Raw genomic sequence first — 19,871 nt, 5'->3', positions numbered from 1 at the left:
GTTATTATTATTATTCTTCCAGGCCCTAATTTGACTTGAACCACTTATCGTAGGAACTTGGTTCAAACTTTGTCACGTAGCTCTTGCATCAAAGTTTTGGCCTATTACTTTTCATATTTCTACAACTTTTACTTTTAGAGATATTAGATAAAAACTAATCTTAATTTTGCCATAGACTTAACATGGCTTTGTGACATCATAATTAGCTTTTAAAGAAATAGAATGGAATCAACTTTGCCAGTGTTCTCTCACTGACTTCATCAACTTCAATGGAACTTCTTCTCTGTGTGTCTCTCCATTGAACTGGATAGCTCACTTGTCATCCCCACTTTCTTTCACTTCTTTTTCTTCACTTCCTCTCACTTTCTCTATCACTCTCTCTATTTCTCCCAATTTCAATAACTTTATAAAACTATTTAAAATAACACTTTTTAGAGCAAAGCAACCACTATAATTACTTAGTAACAACTTAGCAACCACTTCCATAATTACACCCTGGCAACCGCCTTAGCAACCGACTTGATTTCCCTAGCAACCAACGTGATTTCCCTAGCAACCATCCTAGTAACCACTTTTTATTGAATATTAACCACTTTATTTAGCCTAGCAACACCTTAGTAATCACTTTAAGTACCCTAGCATAATCCTTGCAATGACTTTCCATGCACTGGTATTTCCTTCAGGAAATGCTTTTCTAGTTTTATTATTGGTAATGTAGTTATGAAACGTTGAAACGTATGATCCTGAGACATGAATGTGGCGGTCATTTCATTGTAACATTAACAATAATTTATGTCAACATCAAGCTCGCTTTATTCCGTCAAGTTATTGACAAAATCTTAGTCTAGTATTAGTTGTACATCATTGATGTGTTTTATGTTTTAGCAATAATCATAGATACAGACGGTTAGAAGGTTGCCGCCCCCTCTGTGGGGGAAAACATGCTAACATCACACATGAAAGTCAATGGGCTAACTCGCTAGCAGAAAACAAATGTTTTCCCCCACGGGGGGTGTTTCAGCCATGGTTAACACGGTAACTGGGGGCGGTAACCACGGCTATGACGAGATGCCGTCTGTATGTATGGGTTTCATCAGGTCCCTTTCCACAGGTGTATTAATCAAACACCATGCTGTCTGCATGCATAGTCAAGGTGCTTGATTTTATACACCTGTGGAAAGGGACCTAATGAAAACAATGAATATACAAGGGTGTTGTGTTATGGATTATGCAATGAGTAAAACTAAATACAATTTTAGAGCAATGATTTACACAATATGTAATTTTACTGTCAAAATCACACTCGTGAATACTGGTGATTACAAGTGTTGTTAGTTGACACTTGTGTTGTACTTGTATTGCATTTCATTGTAGGTTACACAGGTATGAATGTAATTAAATGTTTACCTTTCTATTTTGGCAGTACCTAATGTGTGGATCATTGAAGACTGCTATGTTTGCTGTGGAGAGGAGGTGGCAAGGAGGTCCCTGAGCTCTAACCTGGGACTAAATGCAGGTGAAATGGCTTGGCTGGGGTCGACTGAGGTGGCATAGCATCCTTCTCCTTTTTGCCTAGTCCCTGAAGAGTGGATTTTGCCGCAGAGATGAAGCAGAACCTGTGTGATCTCCATCCCCCCCACATGACCATTATCATATTTTTATGCTTTGTGTTGGGTCTCATGCCCCATCCACACAACTTTGCATTGTTTCTTAGAGACCAGGTTAATCTGTCTGGGGCAATGAATATTTTTTAAATATTGTTGAATGTCTGTATCCAGCCGAATTCAGTAGGCAACCTGCATTTTGATGGCACTGAACTTGCACTTACAAATGGTTATGGAACTTTTCTAAGAGATGCTGTTACTGATACTGATGGACTGATGGACTGTTACACCCTTTCCTTTACTTATGTCAAAACCAATGTCTGTTCATTAACAAAATTACTGTTGATGGCACTGAAGTTGAAAATAAAAACACAAATGTTTATGGGACTTTTCTGGTCAACTGTGACCTACATTTAACTTGTCAAACCAGTTTTGTCTATGCTGTCAAACATTTACGATTAAATTGCAGTGGGAGCAAAAACAATCAGTAGGTTGAATTAAAGACCCAGATGCGGAAGTACATTTGCATTTTTACTTATGTCTTGAGCATTACAGGTAAATAACACAATGTTGTAAGCTAGTAAATAGTCAGTATATAGACTGCTTTGCAAACTCAGATGTAAATAAGGTAATCATGAAGGGATCTGCTGGTGAAGAGTCTTTGAAATCAGAAGTTGTCACTGGTCGAGAACTGTTAGGAGCCAGCTCCTCATGTTCAGCACCCACTGGTTCAGCCTGGCTGGATCACCTAAAGAGAAACTTGACACAGGCAAGAATGGTAGATTGTTAATCATTGTTATAATCAAATTATTTGAATTACACTCCAATGTGGGACATATCAGTCTGTTCTTGTGTTGCATATATTGATTTGGCACACGCATATGTTACAGTACACTTTTGTTTCCTTGTGTCTAACCTATAACTGACAATGGTATGTTGACTAGATGTCGCTCGTTATCACAGCTCCCGTGTTCAAAGTATACAGTCAGGTTCATAGCGGTTCACCTCAGCAAGAAGAAAGCAAGCCGTTTAATGTGAGGATTGAGGAATCTTCGGCTTAGGTTAATGTCTTCACAAACGTTGTGATCTTAAATGCAACAACCGAGGCTGTAAATTGACAACAGACTAAGTATTCCCTAAAGGTTTTTTGAAGAAAACACATACAGTGGGTACGGGTTGAGAATGCACCTTCTCCCGCGGGACTCCCGAAGAGATCCCGCAGGCCGTCAAGCCGATTTTTTTCGAGGCTAAGGCAATGTACCCAAACAACCACCAGGTGGCAGAAAGTTTCATCCCGCATTTCAAAATGATGAAGACCGCATAACCGTCAATAGTCGACTCCTTAATCTCATTTAATCATTACAATGAAGGTGATGACTGGCGAAATTATTCAAACAACGTTTCAATGAACCATTGTTGAAATTAATGAAAATGGTTATAGAAAATCGCCTACAGCCTAACGCCGACACAGCTGATTCTTTGATTGATTCTAAGCTGTTTTGATGTAGGGGATGGGTAAACTGGCGCGCTACAAACATGCTACCAATCAAATGTAATATTAGTAGGACTAGCCTACTTAGACACTTTAGTCATAGGCAACGTTGCCATGTTAATTTGGGCTAGAAGTGCTTGCTTGTGGTGGCGCTCCTGTCCGCTGCTTCTCCCGAATTATGTGGCAAATTTGTCAGCAATCAGCTTAAATGTCAAATCATATTTATTTCTCTTTGTCGCCATGGTATTGGGGGAAACGCGGAGAAACGAGATGGTCAGTCCTCGTATTTTTTCTTCGCGTTTCGTTATAAGAAATATATAAGTAATAGTTAGTCTTCTTCCGTATTGAACAGATAGGCTACGGGACGCTCTTTGTTCCGTATTTTAAGGAACTACTCAATGCACACACACTACAATGAAAAACACACAAAGAAATCACTAAACATATAGCCTACAACCTAATGACACTTTAATGCAGCGTTTCTCAAACTATGGGCCGCGAAACGTGGAGACTGCTGCTGGTCCGCGAGACATGGGGTGAAATTAGGTCCGGTGATCTGATAATTTGCTGCGCAATTGACCAAGCAACCGCGGACCGACAGAAAAAGAAAGCAAACGTTGCGGCGGAAATGCTTCCTAATTTGATGTGTTTAAACATAGAGACATACAATTAGGTGTGTCTGTTATTATGATAATTTTCGAGCATAACTGCTTGTCCATAGCTCAGTGACAGGTGTTAATAGCCTTGCCATAAGCACTGCTGCAGGTGCTTCTTTTATTATGCGGTTAGAGCATATAAGCGCTTACTCATATAGACTATAACTCAGGGACAGGTGCAAAACCACCAACTGGGATGGATCGAAGGGCAAGCAAGCACTGCCACACAACGTGAAGGCCTTTGTGTTGTCAACACTACACAGAAAGTTTCCTACGATGGGGAGAAGTGGCCGCAAGGACTGCATCGATAAGATCAACGAATACAGTAATGTTTTACAACCCAGCTGGTATCCGCTGTTCATTCCGACATATCCCCACTCGGCGGTAGGCCTAGGCCTATTTAACTTTTTTTTTTTCAAACAACGTGCCATTCCGACATGAGGTCATTAATAGGCTATTAATGTCATAACTATTAGGCTATCATTAGGCTTACTATGCATGGCTGTAGGCAGCTATGAGGCCACTGAGATCTGGACCTCATCGGTTTTGTGAAAGCCGATTGGAAATACTTAAGTTTAGAGCGAACGTTTCAACTATGTTTGCCATGGTAGACAAAAACACTCAAATAAAACAATAGCCTAAAAAATAACTGCATGCGTAATGGACACGGCTCTATATCCTAAATAATTTTCGAGGTTCGCCATTTGGTAATATGACCTATCCTTACTGACAATAATTTAGATTGAGCACAACTAAAGTTGCACGAAGGCAAAATACAGTCCTAAAAGCCTATTCTATATAGCCTGGCCAATATTGTAGATGTGCAAAAGCAGCATTTGCGTGCGTGCTTGCCGGTGAGGTGTAGCCTACAAAAATGAGCATAACATCTGATTATTAAAGTATGGCTATAGGATATAGGCTAGAGAAGAGTTGGTTTAAAATTCAAGTGTAGTAAAAAAGTTTGTGCACATCCCCGGTCAAGGTGCAGAACAAGAGTAGGCTAAATCATAAAAAAAATGGAAAAAAGTTCGCACACTTGAAATCCTTCTTTTATAGGATATAGGCTAGAGAAGAGTTGGTTTAAAATTCAAGTGTAGTAAAAAAGTTTGTGCACATCCCCGGTCAAGGTGCAGAACAAGAGTAGGCTAAATCATAAAAAAAATGGAAAAAGGTTCGCACACTTGAAATCCTTCTTTTTTGATTTGATTTGGTCTTCTTCAGATTAAAATTCAAGTACGTGCGCTATTTAACCCCTCGAGACCGACTGCAGTCTGCTGACACAGCCAGACGACTCTCCCAACCCATTCATTCGTTTTGGCCGATATAATCCATTCATTCGTTTTGTGCGTAGGCCTATATAGATTCCTGCATGCTGCATTACCGTGACCCTTAGCCTACCTTGTGGATGATTTTTTCTCATTGGAATACAGCAGGACAGAATGCCTTTTATCTAACAAACGCAAAAGCTGAGATTGTTGGAAGGACTAGGCTACTCAACAAACTTGTTTTTCGTTTCTGGGAGATCTCGTTATCGTTTTGGATTGTCGGATTTTTATACTTATTGTTTGGACTTATGGACAATGAACTTTGAGGGGTGGTTGTTAGTGCTTTACAAAGCTTTGTGTTAATAAGTGTCGGTCCTCCTATCCTTCAGCTCACTGCGCGATGCAGTTGCGCATAGTGGCCACGAAGTCATTAACTGTTTACGACACAATACATGATATTTGTGTTTTTCGTTTCTTAGATTTAATGCATGTTTGACATGTAAACAGGCCTTCAGTCCGTTAACTTAAGGCCTTCTTTTGCATGGGGTTGCTCGCATCCGCCCGTAACCTAGACTATTATGTGCGTAGTGGCTGCATACTCTTATAATAAGAGGCAAATTGTTACAGGACAACTTAAACTGACTTCCCCAATGCTTCCCCGCAGCACATTACATTTTAATATAGGCTAATATAGGATGAACAAAGTCTATGCTATATTAAATCCAGTAGCCTAATAATTCTATGTGCCACGTCCGATTTCGCAAGTGATGTAGTAGGCTACGTTTAAACATCGACAAACGTCTGTGAGACTACCCATTTCATGAAGAGCAATTGTCTTGTGCGATCATTCCCCCTCCCCCACACTTGTCTAACCAGTTCACTAGACATTATACACTGTTAAAAAATTCTGCCAATTTACAGCAATATTTTACAGGAACCATCTGTGTTTACTAGAATACAACAGATAACTGTAAAGAGAAGTGCATTTTGGGACATGCAAACTATGTGTCTGATTATACAGAAATGAACTGTAATTTGCAAAGCACTATTGGAAAAGAACATGGAAAATGGCTGGGGTTACAGGCTGCTCCTGTACTTTTTAAATTGAGAAGACCGTTGGGTTTTTGATTCTGGATACCATTACGTTATCTCAGACACACGGATTTCTTCTGAGAAGTGCGTGGTAAGTTGAATCTCATATTTTCCTTATATCATAAACTGCATATTGATTGTAATCGAGTTAGCTAATTTATTTGGAAAAATAAAGTCGACGTTGTTGCTTGTGTTCTGTTCTATTTTGTTACGTTCTTATTTGGCTAAATGTATGCTAACTAATAGGCTATGTAGCTCTAATGTTAGCCATTTTGCTATGGCACAAAGCCTTATTTTTGTAAAGCATATTCCAGTGTTCCCCATAACATGTTTTTCAGGAAGCACATAATCTAACGTTACTAAAATGTCGGTTATTAAACAGCTTCTAGCCCAGACATAGCTTCCAGCTAACAGCTATATGTTGCTAGCTACCAGCCCGGGTAAGGTCCGTGAAAAGTAGGCTAGTCAACAGCCTATTTTAGCATAATATACTGCACGCAAATCAACATCGTTGGTTTATTTTGAAAGCAACTGCTATTTTTACGTCCATGCTTTACTTGTGCGTGGATGCATATGACGTTAACATGTGCTAATATAGTTAGTGCTTCGACATGAATGTGTAATTCTTCCGAAGTTGTGTGTCTCCTGTGCCTGCATGGCTCACAGTCACCACCGCAACGGTAATGTCTAACTCCTACTGCTGCTTGGTGACTATACGAAGTGCTGATTTAAAATCTTTACTGACAGATAACTGCTAGACAGTTTATAATCGGATAACCCCATCATTGCAACCAAAAGTTTATTTGTGTTGTGTTACTAACCACAGGTTGATTGCTTGAAGTAGTTGGCTCAACGCAACGGGCGAGTTGACCTATCACATTCGTGTGTATGACGTAAGTTATTTCTGGTCTTTAAATTATTGCAAAAACATAGCCTACATTTTCCAAATAGTTTCTTTTTGAATGTTGATTAACTAGTGACATTGCCTACTATTGCCTGCTCCACATTTTCATAGTCTAATTCTGTATAGAGTTAATGTAATGATGCCTACTTGAAATAATTGCTGAATGTTGATCAAATGGTGGCAAAGGCCTGTTTGTATTGACTTCACATGTTCATGGCCTGGCCTAATTACATAGTATTATAATATGTGTCTTTGAAAACTGAAAAAAATACTGGGTTTAACACTGGGCATAGTTTAAATACTGTTGTTTTTACTTGGCTATGCCTCCCTCACATTTTCATCTGTACAGTGGCAACCAAAACTGTACAATGTACATGTATTATTTGCAGCCTACTATAGCCTACAGTAGCCTACATTGTTAGTTTAATTTGTCTGATGTAAGTTTACACCATTCTATGACCCCCCTCTAGATGCAGTATCGTTACTTCTCCAAAAGCAACAGGAAAACGTATTGTGGCCACTTCACTTGAACAGATAGTTAAGACAGAGGATGCATCACACGGGAGAGCACCATCCACTACTATGGTCCAAAGCAGCACACTGGCCAGCCAGCCGGACAGCTACAACAACTTATGAGATGACATAATGCATGACAGGAGGACACTGAATGGGATTCATATTGTACTGTATACATGAAGCTCTTGAAGACCCAACTCTTCCAAAGAGCAAGTGGATGGTTTCCACTGAAGGACAAATCATATGTGAAGGGTCCTCATTCTTCCCTGGGCTGGCTGTTCTGTTGGGTGTGTTATGTTTCTAATTATGTGTTCAACCTGGAATACCAGGATGAACTTGCATCAACCCTTGTGTTTATTCAAAGGTGAATGAATATTGTTGATTGACTTGTTTATTGGTATTTTTGTAGATGCTTCACCGGGATCAACTCAGAGACACACACACACACACACACACACACACACACACACACACCATTTCATGTCAGTGAACACATACACTGTTTTGCCAAAAGTATTGGGTCACCTGCCTTGACTCACATATGAATTTAAGTGACATCCCATTCTTAATCCTTAGGGTGTGTGAATTTGTATAGTGTGTTTATGGGAATTTTTTGACCATTCTTCCAGAAGCGCATTTGTGAGGTTACACACTGATGTTGGGAGAGGAGACTGGCTCTCAGTCTCTGCTCTAATTCATCCCAAAGGTCTTTATGGACCTTGCTTTGCGCCCTGATACACTGTCATGTTGGAACAGGAAGGGGCCATCCTGAGCTGGGTTTGGCCCCTTAATTCCAGTGAAAGGAGCTCTGAATGTTTCAGCATTAACCAAGAGACTTTGGATTCCATGCTCCAAACTTTGTGGGAACAGTTTGGGGATGGCCCCTTCCTGATACACAAACAATGAGCATTGCATAGGTGTTCCGCAAAGAACTTTCTTCTGTATGCTTATGTGCAAACATGTAATGTTTTATAATTGTGCTAATAAATTTGCATTGTTTTGCAATTTGCATTGCAGTCATTAATTTCACCAAATGAATGGTTCTTATATCCAGAAACAGCATTTTACTGTAATTTAGGGTCGTGCTACAGGTAAAAAAAAACCTGTAAAATTACAGTAAAGTACTGGCAGCAATTATGCCAGTAACTGACTGTATTTGTACAGTAAAATACTGTAATATTGCATACAGTGACTTCCTGTAATTACTTTTTACAGTATCAATACTGTACAAATACAGTCAGTTACTGGCAAAAGTGCTGCCAGTACTTTGCTGTAATTTTACAGTTTTTTTTTTAACAGTGTAGCCTACCTGTATGCGGCATTGGACGATTGCCTCCCTCCCCCCTCTCTCTCGACAGACACTTCCTGGCACTAGGGCTCGGGATCATGACATCAAAACTTCGCGGGCACAGCCACATTGGCAGCTTCACTCCTTAGTTTACCATGGATTACTATGGATTTACTCCCGCCTTTTAGTGTGTTCCTGTTACTTAGTTTTTGCCTTCTTGGTAGTATGTTGCTGTGTAGTGGGGTGTAACAGTGCAACCCACGATCGCAAGAGGAAAAGAATAAATCGCTACTATTTCTGCTTCTTGTCTTGTGCATCTGAATGAATGGATATTACGTTCAGTGCGCTACCAAATGGCGGCGATATTCCTAGAATGCAAGGCGTGTGCCCGAGCCCTATTATGTAAATGTAAAAATGTGTGTGTGTGTGTGTGTGTGTGTGTGTGTGTGTGTGTGTGTGTGTGTGTGTGTGTGTGTGCGCGCTGAACCACGAATTCACATATTAACTTTTCTTTTCAGCAGACATCGCAATCATAAAAAAATCGCAAAACTTTTTAATAAAATAATGCCTCTTGTCTTAATGGGTTCCGGAGGTTCGTAGAGTAAGTTTTGAACCCCGGTCGCTGACGTATGATTAAGATGCCTCAACCATTTACGCCACAGTTCGAGTGTCAATTTCTTCGCACTTAGCCAAGAAATATAAGGATTCAGTCAGTCGAGTTCATTTAGCCTATTCGCGGCATGCACTTGAAACGCCGATCAAAAGTTCTGACATGTTAAACTGACGTTAGTCATTAATTCACCACATGATAAAATGCTGTTATATTGACGCACAGTAGCCCACGGTAGTCTATGTCTATCTCTGAATCAACATGAACATGCATAACGAGATCCATATATTCTAAGTTGCTAGAAACTTCTTTTGCGGAGCTAGGCTTACTAGTCGATGGTTACAATGAATCAACCTCACTGCCCTATCGCATATCTGACCATCCATTGTTATAATGTTACAAAATGCGCGATCTTCTCCAATCATGTAGCCTACGGTTATAAGTAAAGTGACATGATAGGCATGTAGGCCTATTAAAGATATTTCTGTTAAATACGTTTTATTTTCAGTTGTCAAAAGTGGTGGGGACAAAATCTGTGATAAAGTGCTGGGTAAGCTACCCAGCGTCGCCGGTTAAAATGAACATGCCTCCGTTTTAAAATAGCCTCTAGGCCTACACATTTCTAAGTATTCCTAACATAAATGTAGCCTAAATGTCCATCTTGTCCATCTCTTTCGTCTTCGCCTTGACAATAATAGCCTATTCACGGAAATGCGGTCTTGTAACCGTAATGAATTAATGAATTAATCTAAGGTTGCCTATATCGAGTCTTTCAGGTTGAATTGAAGGCTTCTAAAACCATTTTCATTAATTTCAACAATGGTTTATTGAAACGTCGTTTGATTATAATTTCGCCAGTCATCACCTTCATTTTAATGATTAAATGAGACGGATTAAATGAGACGGATATGCGGAGCATTTCTCTCCCTCTCCATTGACCAAAACGTTGCTCTGGCATCTCTGCTGGACGGACTGAGTTATAGGCTACGTCGAGTGAGAGAGCCAGCTGTGAGGTACGCTGTAAAACATTCGAAAACTCTGAAACTGCAATCTGACATGCCGAGCGTGATGTCTCTTTTCTCCGCTTGTCACCAGCGCGGTGTCTTCGGGTTTTTCCGTGTTTTCCGGTATGAGCCGAACCTTCCTTTTATTAAGGCGGTCTTATGTTGCCCCCTTGCGGTTGCAGTTTTAATTAAAGTCCCGATGCTTCGGGAGTCCCGATGTGCGGGAAAGAAAGGAGCATTCTCAACCCGTACCATCTGTATGTTACCCTTACACAGTCTGTTTGTTGATTACAGCTAACTCAAGTACCTGGGCTAGTAACATTAACATGAAGTTAACTCACAACAGCGGTTTTCACTACATTTCTTCAATGAATGTTTGTGGGTGCTTCTGCCATTAGGTTTCAACAATAAGCAAATTAGTTCATTACTTCCTTAATGTTACACTTACGTGGGGATTTCCGATAGTAAGCCAGCATGTTTGCGGTAGGTTAAACCAGAGACATATCACAGACGCTAATTTGTCCTAGCGATTTATGCTAACGTTAGCTTGCTACTGATGCTAAGGCTAACGTTCACATAAGCTAGCAGCTACGTGAAATAATAGTGGAATGTCACTTACCGGAAAACTAGAGTGATGTCCTCTTCTGGTGTCGGTTAGTACAGTTAACAGCAGAGATATTTCAATAAAAATGTTCAGAGAGGATACGGTGATGAAGATTCAGGATCACGGCTGAGACGTCCACTCGGCTGGCAACGTCAACCTCGACATTGGTCAGCTGTCAATCAAGTTGACGACGTCATTAATTTTTTATATCCAAATGCGATCCAAACTAACGAGTTAGAAAAAAATTCACCCCCCTCACAGTTGTCAGGGACCGGGAAACTACCGAAAAATACAATAAAAGTCCATGGGACCAGGCTTTAAAAACACGAATTTACGCCGTGAAAACGGACATTTTAACATGGGCGTCTATGGAAATTTGCTCTGTTTTGGGACCAGTCCCCAGCGGATTTTCGAGGTATTGCAGTTTTTCGAACTTCCGGGTAGGCTTCATTGTTCAGTTTAGAATGTTGCCGCTTGATATAGACCTGGACAGTGTGTCGTCCGTTGGAATTGAAGCAACCGCTAGTCCAGAGCCCCCTGGTGGCTGGCTGCAGTACAATTCGTAGCTCCGCCCATCCCCATGTATTTCAATGGCCAAGTAGCCAACTTTCCGTGTCACTTTTCTCACCTAAAACTAATTTTATATTTACAACATGTTATTCGAAAAAATAGTTTTCAATGTGCTTCAATACACACCATTTTTCTTTTCTCTGTGAAATTATTTTTTTTTAAGTTATTTTAACAAATCTAAAAAGGGCGTTGATTGACAGTGCGTGACCGCAGCGTCAGCCGCTTGCAGCCGTTCAGTCCGTGGAGTAGCTGTAGGCTCGGCTGTGGTGGTGTTCGTTCGTCAGGCAACTTATCATATTTGTTTTATTTGCTGTTATTACACTTTATACATTGACAGTCATGTCGTGCTGTGCTGTTGGTTGTACTAACGGGCCATCCCAGAGAAGCTCTGTGCAGTTTTTTTTTTCGGTAAGTGAATATTAACTTAATATTAGCTTGCTAACTTACAGTATGCAGGCTATGAAGGCTTACCTCTAGGGATCGCTTAGCCATTTACTTTAGCAAGGTAATTTAATTTTACAGTCATCTGTGTCAGACATCCTTAAAAGGATTAAGTACAAGAATGGTTGTAGCTGCTAGTTATTAGTATATCAATGTGTCTGATTGTGCCAGGAATAGCGGTCCAGTTAGCTGACGTTAGGTTACCGGGTAGCTAGCTACATTACCTTACCAGGTATTTATCTTAGCCTTGTTGTCAGTTTAGCTGCTCGTTTATTTAACAATGTTGTGATAGTTGTGATAGAAGCCGTGTACGTGGTGTATTGCAAACTTTAACATTAATAGTTCTTGGTTATATTTAATGAGATTAAATATGTTAACACTATCATCACTATGTAATGACCCTATGGTTATGACAGCCGTTTTTCCGATGAAGGCTGTCTAACTTAGCTAACTCAAAGCATGGCATTACAGTCATCAGCAGCCCGGAGGCATTATGAGTTAAATGTTTTTGGCCTTTGTATACAGAATGGCAGGCATATGTACTGTAATGGTTGTAATAAATACACTATGCCCCTTCACAACCGCTTGACATATGAATGTTTTTTTTATTTTTTTTTTACAGTTTTCCTTTAGGTGTGCAGCATGCAGACAGACTGAGACGATGGCTGGTGAACATAAGACGACAAGACTGGGAGCCCAGCAAGTCATCTCATCTCTGTAGTCTTCATTTTGAATACCATGAATTCACCATTGATACCTATGTAAGCCAATCATTTTCCTGACCAACACTGTGTGGTGATGTAAATTCCAACTCAACCCATTTCATGAATACCCAATTCATTATGTTAAGGGGAATCGTCTGACTTGCACTGCAGTACCAACTGTGTTCTCCCTTCCTGACCACCTGGTGAAGAGACCTGCTAGTAGAAAGGCAAGTGGTTATTTTCTTATCCTTTCTTTGTCAAGTGCTGCAAATGAGAAGGAATGTGAAATGGTGGCTGCTAATACATCAGATCAAAATGTGGCTTGTCAGTAGTGATCAGTTACATTTTTGTGTCACCCAAGACATTAAAACGAAAGAATGATGTCATGGTTGAGATTGTGGAGAAATATTAAAAGAGGATGAGAAAGTAAGACGTGTAAAGTAAGTTTCATGGCATAACACAAACTTAGAACTTTTTTTATGTGTTGTCTGTAATGCTATACAATTGTAATACCTCCTGGAAGTTTTGATTTTATTTATGTTTTTTCACATGGCAGTGGTGGTGCAGGAAGGGGGTATTTTGTCTTTCGCCTCCCTCCTGCACCACCACCACCATCGCCAGAGCTGAAGGTCCACGCCACCATCGCCAGAGCTGAAGGTCTACACCACCACCATCACCAGAGCTGAAGGTCTACGCCACCATCGCCAGAGCTGAAGGTCTACAACGCTGCTGCCACCAGAGCTGAAATCTCTCTAAGTTAATGACTAATCCCCCCTCACCCCTTGGCAAACACAATAAAACATGGTCATTTGTGGATATTTTGTATCATCATTATTTTTGCTTAATGTAGGCTTACCAACCATTTAAAACTGTTTACTGGTAATTTGAACTTGTTCATGTTATATCATGTTAAATTCTATAACCATGACCCATATATAATGTGAACATGTCAACGTTTGAATAACAATGGTTTTGATAGCAAGTAAACATTAAGTTTTTCATTTTTATTGTCAGTTTCCAATGCACACAGAGTCCAGCAACCTTTACAATGAGGGCAAATGAGAATAGTTTAAGTTTAAGTTCAGGGATATACTGCAAGTTTAAAATATGATACAATATGTTCATGATCATGAACATAGCAAGTGTCCTACACTGTTCAGGCAATCTACACCTTTCAATATCACGCTCGACATGTCTGAGGTTGTTCCTGTCAAAGTGGATGAGATGGACGTCCGGGGACTGGAGAAAGGACATGGGAAATGCCACCTACAAGTTAGAAAAGGCAACGTTTTATAGCTGATCCTTTACTGTTAACACATACTGGTAAGCATACTAAGCATGCAAAACTAGCAGTAACGTTATTAGTTTGTTTTTCAATGCGGACATTTCATTACTCTGCCAATGGGCACGACAACAGGCAGGCTGTGTTTTAAAATTAACTAGCAGCTACGCCAAACACATAGATTCACTCTCCATGTTGAGGTGGCATATTAAAACAGCCTTTTGATAACGGCAAAACAAAATAGGCCGAGCCAAACATAACATTGTCAGCGTCTGTGTGCTAACGTTAGTCTTAACTTAACCAACTAGCTATCGCTACTAACGTTAGCTTCTATGCTAACGTAAACGGTAGCAGCTAGCTGCTAATGTCTGATGTGCTTGGCAAGGCTTTTGAGCTGACAACGTTAATATAGCCTAACATAGCCTACGTTATTTAAATGAAGTTATTAGCTAGTAAACTGGTGGGTACAATATAAAATATAAGCTGTGTATTTCACTAACAGACAAGAGGTTTGTGTTACATACGTTACACACTTACCAGAGAAAGTTCACCAACGTAAACCTAGACACACGAACGAACTGTCAACGATACCGTAGCTAGCTTCTCAGCCAGCGCGTCGACGCGGTGCGGTGAGGGGCGTGATTCACTCGTTGTGTGGGCGTGTCTGCTCCGACATCCTCATCACTGCGCATGCGTCCAATCATACTGCGCAAGCGTACTTCAGACTGGCTGCAAGATGGCGTCGCCTCGGTTGCTTCAATTCCATAGAACACTGCTGAATGCAGCCACACTGTCCAGTTCTATATATACAGTCTATGATATGCACAAGCAAGTGGAGTAAATTTGCCTCCACAACTAAACGATATAATTAGAGAGGCCACCGCTGAGGTGGCTATCCCAGAACTGTCTGAAAACATTTGTCAACTAATTTTGATGGCTGACAGGAGAGGTACAGTGGGGCGTCCACGCTTACACATACCCCCCGAAGACCTGGTTTGTCTGCAGTGGGTACTCTGCCATAGACATTGCACAGACAATTGGGATTCATCCCAATACAGTCCTTCAGAGACTTAATGAGCACCAACTCGGAAGGCGGCACAACTAGGCTACTCCAATTTGAGTGACAATGAACTGGATGACTTAATCCAAGAAATTCTTTCTGAGTGTCTTAATACGGGATATAGGATGATGACGGGCCACCTGCAGAGTAAGGGACACAAAGTTCAACAGAGAAGAATCAGGCACAGCATGATCCGTGCCGACCCCGAAGGCACCATACGACGCTTAATCTGTCTGTAATTTCGAGACAAAATAAAATGTGGTGCATTTCTAAGCAGGTAAGAGGGTTAACTATATTGTGTGGCGGAATAACAATTGGGTGCACTTAGACTCGGCGAAGTGAAACTTAAAGTGCAAGAGTGAGGATATTACTGTGCCACACAATATAGTTATCCCTTATCAAATATAAATTAAATCAAATTGTATTTGTATATTTACAGTCTACACTGCTCTGCTGTCACCCACACACCCTTTACTCTCGCTTGAATTACTCGTGAACCCGCAATCGTATAGATATGACACGCATGGTAAATGAAAGGAGATCCAAAGCTATACACTGATAACAAATACATCGATCCTACTGTGTTATAAAAACAGACGAAGTGACAGAAAAATAATAATGTGATATAGCTTAGCCTACCATTGGCACCCATCACTCTCTTTTGATTTGCTCGCAACCCCGTGATCGGATAGATTATGGCAAACTGCATGAATATGTCATCTTTGTCGTCCACCACAGCAGCAAAACGTGTCTGGATGGCCTGAAAAATATAATTAATAAGTTTGAATTACTTGCAAGCCATGCCTAATGTGGGATCAATATTATTATTATTTTGTTTTAGGGTGGATATTTGTATTGTTTTATTGTTCTTTTGCAAAGATAATAAATATTATGTTCCATGTTCATAAATAGTGTGAAGCAAGAAATTTGAACTAACTTAAAATATGGAACATACTGTACCTGCACTATGGCATCTGGAAGGTCTACAGTGATCCAGGAGAGGGCATCTTTCACAGCCAAGGTCTTCTGCATCAGAACCTCAAGTGTGGATAGTAAAGTCCCATAAGGACAATCGCCTTGCAAAATGTCTAGTACTGTAGTATGTGCGGCAGGTTAAACCCATATTCCAGGATAATCGTTCACTTTGTGGTACAAACACCAAAATTGGCATGATGAAGCCCTAGAGCCTACTTTTTGAGAAAAGCACATTAGCCACCTGAAAATCCAACATTTTTCAAGATGGCCACCACATCAAATGTAAGGAAAAACGCTTTTTGCTGTAGAACTTTTATGGCTGGACGTATTTAAAATATCTAGGCATCAGTTTGTATGTATTTTGAAATGGCAAATCAAATAGTGAAGATGGCGGCCAAAAACCATTGATAAATGTCGTTTATCAAAGCTAACTCTCAAAATATCGTTTAATCTCTTATTGCTGTCTCGAATATCAGTTATTTTCTTTCTCTCTCTAGAATATTATTTACAGTTTATTTATATTATTAAAATTAGTTGTCTGGTTGAAGCCTGAAAATATTGTACACAAACTAGTTGGCTAGCTTATCATAGTCAACTGGTTGGACTGTTTTTCCCCACGTGTTTCAGTTTCAAGGTAATACTTTTTTTCCTTGGGACAGGCCCTTTCGGGTCTTGGAAAACATTGCAATGGATAACACTGACCATACATAGCCCATCGTCGACAAGTGAAACTAGCGCCTTCCATGGCAAAAGTATCTCTATCTTTCAGCATCCAACAACACAAATACAATAAGGTTAAAGTTCCAAAACGTCCTAATTCGTACCCATGTTCATCCTGCCTTTTTCACAAAAATGAATCCTGGTCCTTCCAAGGGCAACGTTACAGTATGATTCTTTGGTAAGTATCAAGTTGACAAGCGAATGTGAATGGCTTGAGCAGGTTCACCTCAAGCCTACCTTACATTGCCAGACTTTGCAAAGATTTGGAAAAGATTTTTGAAAGACTACAGTCTCAGACCCTCTCACATCTAAAGACAATTCATTGAGTTTCTAGTCACAGTCTAGTCACAGGCCAGTCTCAGATTAGGATGTTGCAAAGACTGTGGTCACTATTTACAAGACTGCTGCTAGATTCCTTCAAATTATTTCCATCATGCAATAGGCTACACGTCATCATTACCAGGAACTCACATGATAGCCTACTCATATCAAAGTATTTTTTTTTCGCGTTTCTGCAGCATTGTTTGATGTGTGACATCACAAACAGATATAGAGTTGTTCTGTCACGTAGAACAGCCGACTAATAAATTATACGAAATGAAATAACAAATATTCATAAAGGCTACAGCTGTCGCCTATTTTGCCCCTTCCTGTTTCATGTTCGCGCAATGTTACTATTGGTTTTTAATGTTCACGTCACTATTTGCATGAGCCACGACTGAAAAGACTTCCGATAATATCAAACATGTTTGATATTGTCGTAACGGCAAAACTAGAAAAAGACTGCCTCCGACGGACTTAAAACCGCTAAGATTGGCACCTTACACTAAACGATTTAGATGACGGGAGCGCGCTGCGATTTTAGTACAACTCCCAAGATTTCCGCCCGATTTTGGAAATTTAGTCGCCGACGGTTAAAACAGGCCAAAATCGTGCAATGTAAGCCAGCCTTCAGACAGACACTAAACGATGAGATCAACATCACCTGGTTAAGCTACCATGCAGAGAAAGAGGTCTACAGTTTGAAATCAGTCAGTATCACATCCCTATATTGCCTCTTCTTCAGGATGAAACCCATTCAATTGCAACAGTAAAACATTCCATGAACAAAATCAGAGATGCTATTGCGAAGGTCAGAGCCAGAGGCTTCATGGCAGTAGAGTATTCATGCAGGAACTGGTACTCTTTGTCTTTGAAGCACTTAACTCCCAGTTTGATGCACAAAGTATTCAGTTCGCTCATGGGGATATCTGCAATTCTCCTTACAACATCAAAAAAGGAATGCCATCTTGTGGATGTTGGTACCAAGAGCTTTCTTTTTTGCTGACTTCCTCTACTGTTTCTGCTGCAAGGATCTACTTGATTTGGTCCAAAGAGCTGTGCATTTTGCTGTGCTGCTCCTATACACAGCCTTGCTCTCTGCATTGAAATATTTATCCACATCATTTGTACAAATTAGATTGATGGTGTGTGAAGCACACCTGTGGTGCGGGGGAAGACAGCTGGCCATCACTCTCATCCTCAGCTGAGAGGGTTTCTAACACATCTAAAAAAGTGACATGATAAACTTTAAAAACCTTGACAAAGTTGAATCCGTTGTCAATTCACTGTTGCAAGTACTTTGTTGAGTAGTCCACATGAGGAGTGAATGTTTTCGATTTCGCAACCAATAACAGCATACGTTAGGCTGGGTGAACCCTGCCTGACCTGCCAGCGAATTTGGATTTCGTCCCGCAGCTCAGGCTGGAAGTCCTCATCCTTCTGACAAATACTAGCCTAGAAATCTAGACGCCCCTATGGCAGCAAATGTAATTTGGCTGGCGGGGCAGTCTAGGCACGATCCATTGAGCCAGGGAGCTGAGAACCCCCAGCACCAGCGCCCCAATCACAGCGTGTATAGAGTCGGTGGGTGGGCTTAACATAATGGTGACTGACATGCGACCAGAAGTTGCGACGGTAACGCATCCTGTTATTTGAAAACAAGAAGATGATTCGTTTAGCGTTATCCTATTGCGTGGAGAGGGAAGGTTAAGCATCCTGCTACTTGAAAACAAGAAGATGATTCGTTTAGCGTTATCCTATTGCGGGGAGGGAATTTGAAAGACAACTGTTTATCCCACCCCTCCGATTGAGCCCTGTCTACGGTGAGTGTCCAGACCCTACATCTTGATGTGGGTCTGGCTCGTCAGGCTAGACAAATACGCCTTATGCATAGAAATTGGCTAGTCCTTTGTTACTGGGCTCTGGGTGGAAACTAGATGCATACAAGAATTAATTAAAATGAATAATTGTCAATGCTAACGGGCTAATAAACTACGTTGTAGTCCGTTATGAAATGAAATGGGCAATTACAGTTTTTTTTTTTTTTTTAAATAAGGTGAAATAGGGTATGATATTTCAGTTAGTAGATTATTGCAGTATACAGATTGAAACATATTTTTGGCGGATAACTTCGCTGATTAAGAATATTTCTATGGGACTTAGGCCTACATTGGAGCTGCTCTTCGATAGGAACAACCGCTTTGGGCACTGGATATCACTTTCCCTCCCTATTAGGAATAAATCATCAATGTAGCGCTCTAACAAGATGATGTTCTTGGCAAATGGATTATTTGTGTGTATGTGTCGCCATCACCACCATCTACGGGCTGATGGGTGTACAATCGCTAAATGTACACAAATTAATTTATTTTACAGCCCCCATGGATGAAATTCTACAAAACGTGACATACTCCCAGAGGATGTCAGGTTAATCATACATATGAAAGTTGGTGCAGTTTGTAACATCATGTCATGGACTTCATGTGTCATGCCGTACAACTCCTTTTCTCCCCTCTCCCTCTGTCTCTCTCAACTCTCCCTCTTTCCCTCTCCCCCTCTGCCTTTTCCCTCTATAGTATAATCATTTATATCCCCATTGATATGCTTATTAATACCAACCATCATGACTTATAGTAATACTAACCCACTTTATTTCTCTTCCCTTTCCCTTATACCTCACCTATGAGGTAAACCATTACCAGTCATCCGCCATCTTTGAGCCTGGCCCTCACTATTGCACTTTCAGTTTCACTTTGGAGTGAG

General features: G+C 40.5%; 1 long non-coding RNA gene across 1 annotated transcript; it reads left to right on the top strand.

The window, feature by feature from the left end:
- Positions 1-11,525: 11,525 nt before the first annotated feature.
- LOC134069341 (uncharacterized) lies at positions 11,526-13,299 on the top strand. The gene is made up of 3 exons (XR_009936804.1): positions 11,526-12,013; positions 12,669-12,807; positions 12,897-13,299. It is a non-coding gene; the product is annotated as an uncharacterized LOC134069341 (long non-coding RNA).
- Positions 13,300-19,871: the final 6,572 nt, after the last annotated feature.

The sequence above is a fragment of the Sardina pilchardus genome, chromosome 21, assembly GCF_963854185.1.
Source record: "Sardina pilchardus chromosome 21, fSarPil1.1, whole genome shotgun sequence".
NCBI lineage: Eukaryota > Metazoa > Chordata > Actinopteri > Clupeiformes > Clupeidae > Sardina > Sardina pilchardus.
This window is presented reverse-complemented; position numbering and strand designations above follow the sequence as displayed.